The following is an 11452-nucleotide window of genomic DNA, read 5'->3' as shown; positions in this document are numbered from 1 at the left end:
CTGGTTACTGCAGTTCCTACATACCAGTGCCTGCACTTGGAAATGACTTCCACTGGCTGTCAGGAGCTTGTCTGAAGCCGTGAGCGCGGCTATATAAATCCAGCCCTTTTCCCTTCCCCTCTGAGCCACCGTCAATCCCCGTTCTCCGCTTTGGTTACTTCAGCTCAGTCTACGCAAATCGGTCAGTTGAGGAGTACATCGACTCGCTACTTAATAACATAGACATCCACTTAAAATAGAGAGAGAGAAAAGAAAACTGGCAGGTCCGATTGCTTGGTTGTGCTTCCAACGTAACACCAGCCAGCCCCAAAACAGAATAGGTCAGTCTGGGGCTGCCCCAGGGAATGTTCCCAGATAGAGCTCACGTTGACGGTGAGATTTCTATCTGAGAGGCAGCTCGGGCTGCGCAGGGACAGCCAGCTGGGTTCTCTCTCAGCTCTGAGCTAGGTGCCTTCTGCCACCTAGAGCTGTGTGTGGTACAGAGATGGAGAGAGCGCTGCAATGCTACCTCTCTGCCTGTCTGTGTCTCCGTTACCCTCCCTCATCAGACTGCTACTGCTGAAAGCTGAGGATTTGGATAAGGGAGCAGAAGGAGGGAGAGAGGGAGGGAGAGAACTGTGCGTGCGTGTGTGTGTCCATCTCTTTCTCCCAATGCGTGCGTGTCTGCTTCCTTTCGATGTGCAGAGTGCAAGTGTGTGACAGTGAGCCAGATAAGAAGGCTGACAGAGAGACTCTGAGAGATTGGGCTTGGGGGGTGGGGGGGTCACCCGAGGAGTTGAGGGATTGAAAGGGGGGAGCGAATCAGAGAAAGGGCGTGAAAGAGGTAGCGAGAGGAGGGGGAGAGAGGGAGAGAGATGGGGGAAGAGTGAATTGTGGGGGAGAGGCTGAGAGAAAGAGTGACAGAAGACCTTCTGAAGAGCAAGAGAGAGTGGGAGTGTGTTTCTCGGTTTCCGTGGATTTGGGGAGGGAGCGAGGGTGCTTTGTGTGTGTGTGTGTGTGTGTGTGTGCTCAGCATGAGGCTGAGACTTCTTCAGGGAGAATCTTCCAGGTGTGGATTTGAGTGACTCCAGACCATTTTGACGAAGAAACGAGGAGGAAGACAGAGGAGGAGGAGAGGAAGTTGCAACAAATTCAATCCTCATACAAACTGCACCCTGGATATAAATGGAAGCTGAGTGAGACGAGCTCCTGCGGAGCTGAGCGCGTTTGCCTTCACCGTGAGGAGAGAGAGAGAGAGAGAAAGAATGAAGCTTTCAAGTGTTCCCGAGGACTGGACCTGACGGGATTTTGTGAACAGTAACTTTCTCCTTTCTCCAACCAAGACTACACAATCCTATGTCAAGGTAAGGGCTGTTCTCAGCATGGTTTTGTGTTCATTTGTTGTGTGTGTGTGTGTGTGTGCTGGCTAGCACGGGCTATGCAATTTCTCTACTTGCAGTTTCATTCCCAACTACGAAACTGACAATTGCCAAGCGGGCTGTTCCATTGAAATTGGGTGACACGTGTCGTTAGTGCTAGTTCTTGAGAGGGAGAATAAAACATTTTCCGGCTCTACTTTGCACCGTCCCGCCATTCTGGGGAGACAGGCCAAGCGGCTCCTCCTCCTCGTAATCCTCCCCCGGGAGGGATAAGGGTAAACCAGGAGAATGGAATAGCTCCCCGCTGCCTCTCTGAACTTTATAGCTGGTTCCAGGAAGAGAGGGTCCGGTGTGCTCCACATTCTCACACCAACATTCACTCACACGCACACGTTGACTTAACTAACCAAAGAACAGCAAGGGACTGAGAGACACAAACGGACCGAGTTAGCCTCTCTTGCTCAGTGTGTGCGCGCAGACAGGCCATTTGTTCCATCTAGATCCGAAAGCCTTCTGCTCCACCCAACTCCACACTTTATCTCCCTCCTCCCCACTTCATCCAATCCCATCCCCTGGTCTTTCACCCCTTCAGATGCTACAATTTTCCCAAAAGCATCTGCCTTGTAATCACCTCAACTGCTCCCTACTGTTTTAGCCAGCTCATCCAGTGTGAAAAAGAAGTTCTGCTGAATTCCTTTCCTTTTTTCCCCGTATTGACTATCTTATTCTCTGTATCACCCCATCTCTCCTATGACTGAGTCTCCGCCCTACCACCCTCCCCCCAAAACTCATTAATTCCGAAGCCTATACCAGGACCACGACTCAACCTTCTCCTTTCCCGATTGTTGCTCTAACCCTTCTGACTTGATACTGTTCCAGTAAGTCTCTTTCCCCCCCACTTAACGTAGTGCTTTCTCCTGTGCCTCACAGATTTACCATGCTGATTGCCTGTAATCAGACACATTCAGGAAGCCTTTCCAATAAAACACAAATATATTGCCCTCGGCTCCACGGGCTGTTAACTATTTTGGGTCTTCTTCCAACTGTACCTCTGCCTGCCTCTCCTATAAATTGAAGTGGATTGCCAGGAATCGCAAGTAGACTTGAGAGAAACAGTCTGTAGCTACTGGTTCTTCTATTCCATTTCTCCTGGCAACTCCAGAATTTATTGCCCTTCCCTAGTTGCTCTTGCAAAGGCAGGGGCAATTGATGACATTTTGGCTCTCATTTTCCAGTCACAGAATGGAATAGCACTTTCGGCCCATCGTTCTTGTTCTGCTCTTGCCAAACAACTGCCTTTTCCCTGTCTGGCTGCACTGTTTCTGGAAGTTGTTCTAATTCAGTTTAATTTCACGTCAGACTCTTCGATGAATGGTTTGACCAGGCTATTTAATTGCAGCTGGAGAGCTGACACGGCGCTAAGTGTCCAGCAGAATATGCTGCCTGTCACTGTGGCTCGGTGTATCGTCATACTAAGCACGGGTGTGCCTGCCTAAAACATTTTACATTGGTGACCCCTTGCTGACAAACCCACTGTAATGTGCACATGTGCAAATGGTCTTCTGGCCCCTACACGAGCTCCTTTGGAAGCGCTTTGCTGAGAAGTAAATTCTCATAGAAAAAAGGCAGGCCATTCAGCCCTTCGAACCTGTTCTCCCATTCAATAAAATCACTGCTGATAGTCATAGAGTTGTACAGCACGAAACAAACCCTTTAGTCTGACATTGTAGCAGCCTCCACCACCTCCTTTAGCTGCTCATTCCACGGAGGCACCACCCTCTGCGTGAAAATGTTGCTCCTTAGGTCCCTAAAAAACTTTCCCCTCTCACCTTAAATCTACGCCCACTAGTTTTGGACTCCCCTACCCTAGGAAAAAGACTTTGGATATTCACCCTATCCATGCCCCTCATGATTTTATTAACCTCTACAAGGTTTCATCCAATCAATAGCCGTTTGCTACTTGCACCCATACTCTTTCATCCCCTTAGCCTTAAGGACAAGACCTAAGCCCTTCTCTTAAACTTTCAATGTTTTGGCTAGTCATGCAGAGAATTCAACAGGCTCTCAAAGTGGAGAAATTTCTCCTCATCTCAGTCTGTCCCAGTAACCTTACACCATGGTCCCGACATCTGGACTCGCTGGCCTTTGAGTACATCCTTCCAGCATCTATCTTGTCTTCTCCTTTTAAAATTTGATCGGCTTCTATGACACTCTTCTAAATTCAAATTCTCCCTTTGACAATTCATCCTCTGAAGCACAAATGCAACGCATTCAGGTACAAGAGGACGAGTGGAGGAAATGTTATTATGTAAGGACTGTCTGTTGGGTACTTTTTAAGATAATACAGCCTTGTGATCGTACAGCACGGTGGGAAGCTATCCAGCCTCCTGTGCTGGTACCTGTCTTTCAAAGACCTCTCCAATTTGTCCCACTCTAAAAGCAAATAAATATGCTACAATTGAACCAGACCCCACCAACGTTTCAGGCAGCGTGTTCCCGATCATCGTGACGTGTTAGCTAAATAGATTCCACCGCTGACTCTTTTGTTTATCACTTCTGTTCTCTGGTTACTGAAAATTCTTCCAGTGCAGCTAGTTTCTCTGTAATTTCTCCCAGTGAAATCCTCATGATTTTAACTCCAAGAGTGATGGCATCGTATTACAAGCGTCTCCACAGAGTGGAGGTGGCAGCAAGGGAGAAATAGAGGGGTGTCCTCCTACTGCTTGCTTGCTCTGGAAATGATTGTATTGTAGTCATAGATGGGCGTGGGTAGGAAGGAGGGGCAGTGGGGTTTATTGGGGGGGGGGGGGTGTGTACCTCTTGGGCATTTCAGGTAATCTTTGTTGGGATGTTTGTTCGCAGGGGATGTGGGTGCCACTTAGCATTTATTGCCACCCTCTAACTGCCCTTGAGAAGCCGGTACAGGATTGCCTACCACTGGCAAGTTTTGGAGGGTAGCTCAGAGCCAGCCGCCTTGCTGCAGATCTGGAGTCATGTTTTGGTTAGACAGGGTGAGGGAAGGCAGATCTGTCACCCTAAAAGATACGTGTGAAGCCGATGGATGTATAGACCATTCTGTGGGATTTGTAACCGGGGTTGGATGCACACCATCCCTCAGCACCCCTGGATCACAAAAGCTGGAAAAACAAATCCTATGTGGATTTTCAGTCTTGGTCACATTGCCAGTGAAGAGACGGTGCTGAAGGAGAAAAAATGATGAGCTTGAGTTCAATTTGGATTGTGACAATCCACGTTCACCAACTGGGTTGGGTAGCAAATGATTTATCATTTACGATTGATTTATTAATTTATTGCCACATGTACTTGTTCCATGTATTTGTTACAAATGCAATGAAATTTGTTGGATGTTGTGCCACACTCTGGCGCCATCTAAAAACACAGGAGATAAACCAAGATGTAGAATATAAAGTTGGAAAATAAGGAAATAAAGTTAAAAGTCCAGCTTCACAGTGCTTCTTGTTAAGTGCTGAGCCATGTGCCCTGGATCCAGGCTCTTCCTCCTGGATGCTGGGACCAACGCTATCAAGAAGCACTCAGCCAGCCCTGGGTTCCCTTGGCCATGCCATCGCAGAGTCTCCATTCCTCAGCGCCACCTGGGCTCCACCGCTGTTGCCGTTGCCACGAGCGCATGCTGGGCGATGCTGCCACCGCCAACGATGCCGGGACCCATACTGGGCCCAAACAGCCTCCCTCCTCTGCTGCCGCCTCGGGGAACCCAAATTCACCTCTGAACCACCTTGATCAGCCTCTCCTCAAGATGGTAAGTGGAATTCAAAAGGTAGTGAAAAAGAAAAGCCAAGGAGCCCTGGGCTCGGGCTGAAAGCTGCTTACTCCACTGCTGCCATCTTGGGGCAGAAAAAACAAATGATGTTTCAGTGAATGCAAGTGATACCCTCCTCCACCTCCCGTGCCCCCATATACGTCCCTTGTCTTCATAATTGCCCTTCTCCACTCTTAAACCCTGCGCTTCTATCACATACACAACCCTTGTCCCACCACCACTCACTGCAAACTTCCCCAGTGTGCCTGACCCTCTCCTTCCCCTACCATCACTCACCTCTCTTCTGTCATCCCCCCGTTTCAGACCTTTCCCTCAGCTGGTCACATAGAATGGCGGATTCAGGCTGGAAGGTGTACTCCTGTTCCTACATTTTTTTCAAAGAATCCCTACAATGGGGAAGCAGGCTATCCAGCCCATCAATTCTACACTGACACTCCAAAGAAAGCACCTCTCCCAGATCCATTCCCCCCTCCCCATGCTATCTCTGTAACCCTTCATTTCCTATGGCCAATCCATCTAACCTGCACATCTTTGGACTGTGGGAGGAAACCGGAGCACCCGGAGGAAATCCACACAGACATGGGGTGTAAATTCGACATGGTTAGCCACCCAAGGGTGGAATTGAACCTTGTTCCCTGATATTGTCCCCTATGCTTCATTGTTTCTACCACCACCATTCTGTCGCTCCCCACAAAGGACGGAGAGGAGAAAGCAGAGAGTTCTTATAACAAAATTGGACTAAAACCATTACATTGCAAAATAAAGCATTAATAGGACAGTTTGCATTGTCTAGGCTTGTATCCACTTGAGGGCAGAAAATTAAGGGGTGATCTCATTGCAATGTTCAGAATGACCATTAGGGCTGATGTAATAGGTAGAGAGGAATTAATTCCTGTAATGGGAGAGTTCAGAACTGGGGAGAATAAACACAAAATTTGACTAAGCCATTCAAGGATGACATCAGGAAACATTTCTTCACACTAATGTGATGGAAATCCAGAACTTTTTCTTGCCAAAGACTATTTCTGTTTGAAAAAGCCAACATTAAAGATTGATTGAATTTTCATAAAGCCGAGAGGATTGAGGATTACGGAACTGAGGCAAGTTGGCAGAATTGAGGTACAGATCAACCATGATCTAATTGGAAGGTGGAGCAGGGTTACTGGGCTGAATGGTCTACTCTTGTTCTTACAAAAGTGTTTCTTGCATTAAGCTCACCACTATTAATTTCATCTTGCTTCCTTTCTTTAAAAAGATTTTTCTTGACAGTTTTGCCTTTGGGAACAGCACAAAATACTTAACTAATTTTGTTTTTTTTGCCAGCAATCCAATAGGATTAATTTAAATAAAAATATATTTTTACATATTCATAAGTTTCCAAGAGGAACCTAGAGAGAGAGAGAGAGAGAGCGAGAGAGGAGAAAAAATGCATTGTCGAATAGCATTAGATCACCTTCATTGTCACTGTGATATTTATGTAGAATCTTACTGCGTTTAATATTGAAAGGGAACAAGGGATCTTCACAGAATAATTTGCTGTCTTAATCCTGTGTGCATCTCATCCTCATTCCTGCAGGAAAGATTCACATCAAAACCAAAATTGTGCCATTGGTTTATTTTTTTGAAGTTATTACTTTTTTTTCACCTGTGTATTGCTGTGAGATTGTTCGCTTGCAACTTCATGAATTCTATATATATCTTGTCATGGCTTGGAACTTTCCAATTCTCAGTCTGTGATTCTCCATCTATTTTACTCCCTAAGTCGGGTTGGTTTGCCTCTGAGCTGGTGATGGGCCTAAGCCAACAGCATCCAATTGAATCCTGGTCAATTTTATCCCCCTGTTTCTCCCAGCTGCTTGCTTGTACTGGGCTGCCGAAGGTGAGAACTGCCCCAAAACACTTTCTCCTCTAGATGACCAGCATATGAGGAGCTGATAAGCCGCCATCTGTTCTGGAAGATTGAGGGATCTGATTTGAAGTCAGGCAGGGTGGGGTCAGGGAGGTGGCCGGTTTCTAACTGTGGGTATTGGAGAATATGGGGATGGGGGAGTCAGGACAGACGCGTACCCTTCCAACACTATAAGATTGATTTCACTACTGAGTGTTCCATTAGCTATCAAGCTTGCTCCAGCACTCATTGAAATGGCAAAAGCTCCGGCAGAAACCCAGACTTGGGGGCTGAGGGCCCACTTCCTGCTTCTTCGCATCTGTCAGAGTGCGATTAAAATGCACCCTCTGGTTTTTCTCCTTGCTCCTTTAAGCGAAGGAATGAGCGCAAGCAAATGCCTTGGGCACCTATACATAAAGCTAAGGCAGGAGTCCTGGGCAAATTTTCAGGGGCATTTACAACCATGTGCTATTGAGTTGGGACAGAGGTGGGACGGGTGGGGGGAGAACAGCAGGATAAATTTGGTCCTTCAAGCTCGCCCTGCTTTAACTCACTGTGTTTTAGTGCGCCCTCAGTGTTTCTTGTTGCTTTGCATTTCTGCCTGTCTCTCCATCTGTCTGTCTGTCTCTCTCTCTCTCTATTTGTGCCTCTCCCTTCCTGTTATCTCCATCTGCCTATCCCTGCTTGCCTTTCTCTCTCTCTCTCTCGTTCTCTCTCACACATCTCAATATAAATTATTTTTAGCCCACCAGTGTGTTAACACAATCCTTCCTGTGTTAACTCAGTACTGAGTACAACCCAGAGGATTTCAGTCCTGCATTTGACAGTCTTAGGAATTGCTGACTACCTTCTGTAGCAACAGTTAAACATTCCTTATTTGTACAAATCAATGAAATAATAGTTGGATTCATTATTTCTGCTGTGTTGATGATGAAATCCTGTCCTTTTTCTAGCATCCTTGTATATTTGTGGCTTATATTTTTATTTTGCTTGCTGGCTATCAATTTCCTGAAAACTATCGATGGTGCACATATTGTTTTGTGTGAACCGTTGAGAAATATTCAGTGCAGAAAGGGCTTTGCAACTGTGATTTGTGGTATTCACAAACATTTATATTGGAAACCCTGAGTTTTCTCTCCTTCACTTAAGCAAAATTTGTTGATGCCACACCCATTTTAAAGGTGACCTAAATGTTCAATATGGTGAGTGGCAACAAGAGCCTGATTCTGAAGAGGGCTGTAGCCTCTTTGTAGATTGAGGAGGACAGTGCCTGCTCTGGGAGCCAACATGAAACTGTGCTGTGCTGAATATAGCAAGACTGCCAGATACTAGAAGACAGTCTACTAGAGGTACCCTCCATTGTCCTCAAAGCTGGAGGCTGCTACAAATTACATCTGAGAAAGGAGGAGCTTTTATCCTCCCTGATACCTTCATTCACTTGCTCCCATTTCCCCTCCTTCCCCATTCATCTCGCACACGCCCTCCCAAACCATTTCTGGGATTCTAAGTCCTGAAATTATTAAGCACTCAGGGCTTAAATATTATTCAGATACACCATTGTGCGCAACCTTTTTGAGGATGTTAAGAACTGATTTTCATGCCACCTCCGTCTACTCAAAGCCACCATCTTAATAAGCTCCTCCGGCTTGATGATTCTCCAAGACACTTCAATTGTACATTCTCTCCAGTGGTCCCTTTAGCTGCCTTATTCCTCAGATCCATTATTCCCACTGCAGATGACTTCTTCAACCTGGATTTGTCAAAAGGAAACCATGTTTAACCAAACTATTTGAATTTTTTGAGGAGGTAATGTGCTGTAGATAAAGGGGAACTGATGGATGTACAGTATTTGGATTTTCAGAAGGCAGTTGGTAACATGCCATATTAAAGATTATGGTGGAAAACAATAGCTCATGGGAGGTAACACATTGGCACAAATAGGGGACTGTCTGGCTAAGTGGAAGCCGAGGGCAGGCATGAATGTGTCTTGGTGAGATGTCATAGGTATCTCCGGGACTGCAATTGTTTACAATGTAAGTAAGTCACACAGAGATAAGTTGAAAAGTAAGTTGTGTAGAGAGCATGAGGGTCGAAAAAGAGACAGCTTGGTACAGTGAAAGATAGAGCAATGGAGTGTTATATGAAATTGTTCATTTGGCAGGGTTTTTCTAAAAAAAAAACAAGGGATAATGTAATGGTGGAAGATTGCAGAGCTCTGAGATGCAGATGGATCTGGGGATCCCTGTGTAGGAGTTATAAAGAGTTTTGTATGCATGTACAACAAATAATTGAGAAAACTAATAGAATATTATCATTTATCATGAGGTGAATTGTGTATGAAAGTAGGGGGGCTATGATTCAATTACTAGGGAACTAATGAGATCACATCTGGCATTCTGTGTACTATATGGGTCAACTTATGTAAATTTTGGAGGCAGCCCAGAGAATGCTTACCAAATTGAAATCTAGAATTGATTGGGGTAGGGGAGGTTCACTTTGAGAAAAGTTAAGACGATCTAGCCTTGTATCCACTGGAACAAAAACAAAAACTAAGAAGCAGGGTCGCTGAACCCAAAACATTAACTCTGTTTGCTCTCCGCTGATGCTGCCAGACCTGCTGAGTTTCTCCAGAAACTTTTGGTTTTGCTGCTGTATTCCTGGAACTGCCCTGACCTCCGAAGCTGTGGATTTAATTGCAGCAAATGAATCATCTTCATTTTGGAAAATGCAAGGATTGCCGATCTTGTGTCGACCCTTCCAAGACTCGCTTCTCGTGGATGTTTGCGAGAGCTGGACCCAGCAGAAATCTCCCACGAGAACCTCCATCTGTTTGGGCATACATAATGGTGTCACATCATTAAACCTGAACTCAACTGTGCGATTTGCTGAGTTCAGTGAATACTAATTCACAATATATCAGCAGGTCCAGATCCTCACGATATAGTGCTGCAGTGTAAATGTCTGTATCTTCTTTGAGTGGTACATTGGTGAATCATGAATGAACATCAAAGAGCACATAAGCGCTGCATTGGTATTGTTATGCACATCCTGAATGGTCATCAAAGGTGAAGGAATCCTTTATCTTGCAATGTGTCTGGATAGAAAAAAACAGAAAGCAGAAATTCAGAAGAAAGGTCACGGGACCTGAAACGTGAATTTTCTGCTTTCTCTCCACAGATATTGCCGGACCTGTCGAGTTTCTCCAGCAATTTCTGAATTTGTTTCATTTTTCAAGCATCTGCAGTTCTTTATTTTGTTTTTATCCTCAATATCGCTGAAAGAAAATCCTAAGGGATCTTCCCTGTGGAGAAATGCTTCCTCTCATCTGAGAACCTAGAACTAGGGGCCGCCATTTAAAATCCAGGCACTGCCTGTTTTAAGCAGTTTAGGAAAAATTCTTCTTCTCAGAGGATTGCGAGTCTTTGGAAATCTGTTTCTGGAAAGTTGGTGGAAGCAGAGTCCTAGAATATTTTTTAAGCAAAGATTGATGGATTCTTTTAGAGATAATGGGAACTGCAGATGCTGGAGAATCCAAGATAACAAAGTGTGGAGCTGGATGATCACAGCAGGCCAAACAGCATCTTCGGAGCACAAAAGCTGACATTTCAGGCCTAGATCCTTCATCGAAGGCCCGAAATGCCAGCTTTTGTGCTCCTAAGATGCTGCTTGGCCTGCTGTGATCATCCAGCTCCACACTTTGTTATCTTGGATTCTTTTGGAGCAAATTTGGTGACAGGTAATTGGGAGGAGGTGGGAAAGCAGGTTTGTGGTTCAAGTAAGAGCAGCTGTGACCTTACTAAATAGCAGAGCAGACATAAGGGCCTGAGCAGCCTACTTCTGCTCCTGAGTTTGGATGTTTGTATAAGTCTCTTAACCTTTCTCTTTCTCTCTGCTTTTGGTCACCTGTCAGTTTTATGTCAAATCTGCTCACCAGCCTACATGAGTGATTGTTTTCTACTAAGAACAGCTGCAGGCTATTAATTTTCTTGGGTCTCAGTTCAAAGAGATCATGTCCAAAGATTTGCAGGTTAGGTGGATTGGTCACGCTGAACTGCCCCATAGTGCCCAGGGATGTTTAGGTTAGGAGGGTTAGACATGGGAAATTAGGGGAATGGGTCTGGGTGGGATGCTCTTTGGAGGGGTGGTGTGGACGTGTTGGGCTGATGGCCTGTTTCCACACTGGAGAGATTCTATGATCTTTGACCTCACTCTGGTTATCTGTCTTTGCCCCAGATCCTCAAATATCTTTTGGCCTGATATTCTCAGATTTCAAGTATGCAGAGCATCAGTTGCTGTGAGTAAGAAACAGTTTTCAAAATTTTGCCACATTTTTATGCGTGTAGAGTCCCTACAGTTTTGACGAAGCCGGCCATTCAGCCCATCAATTCCAGGTTGATCGTCTGA

The 11452-nt window shown here is 45.5% G+C and overlaps 1 protein-coding gene across 1 annotated transcript in view; it reads left to right on the top strand.

The window, feature by feature from the left end:
- Positions 1–882: 882 nt before the first annotated feature.
- Positions 883–11452, top strand: part of LOC125452683 (leucine-rich repeat and fibronectin type-III domain-containing protein 2) — a 182348-nt gene continuing 171778 nt past the window's right edge. The window contains exon 1 of the mRNA XM_048531368.2: positions 883–1343. The gene's annotated coding sequence lies outside the window, so the exon portion shown is untranslated. The remainder of the gene's footprint in view (positions 1344–11452) is intronic.

Source organism: Stegostoma tigrinum, chromosome 4 (genome assembly GCF_030684315.1).
Source record: "Stegostoma tigrinum isolate sSteTig4 chromosome 4, sSteTig4.hap1, whole genome shotgun sequence".
NCBI classification, from domain to species: Eukaryota; Metazoa; Chordata; class Chondrichthyes; order Orectolobiformes; family Stegostomatidae; genus Stegostoma; species Stegostoma tigrinum.
This window is presented reverse-complemented; position numbering and strand designations above follow the sequence as displayed.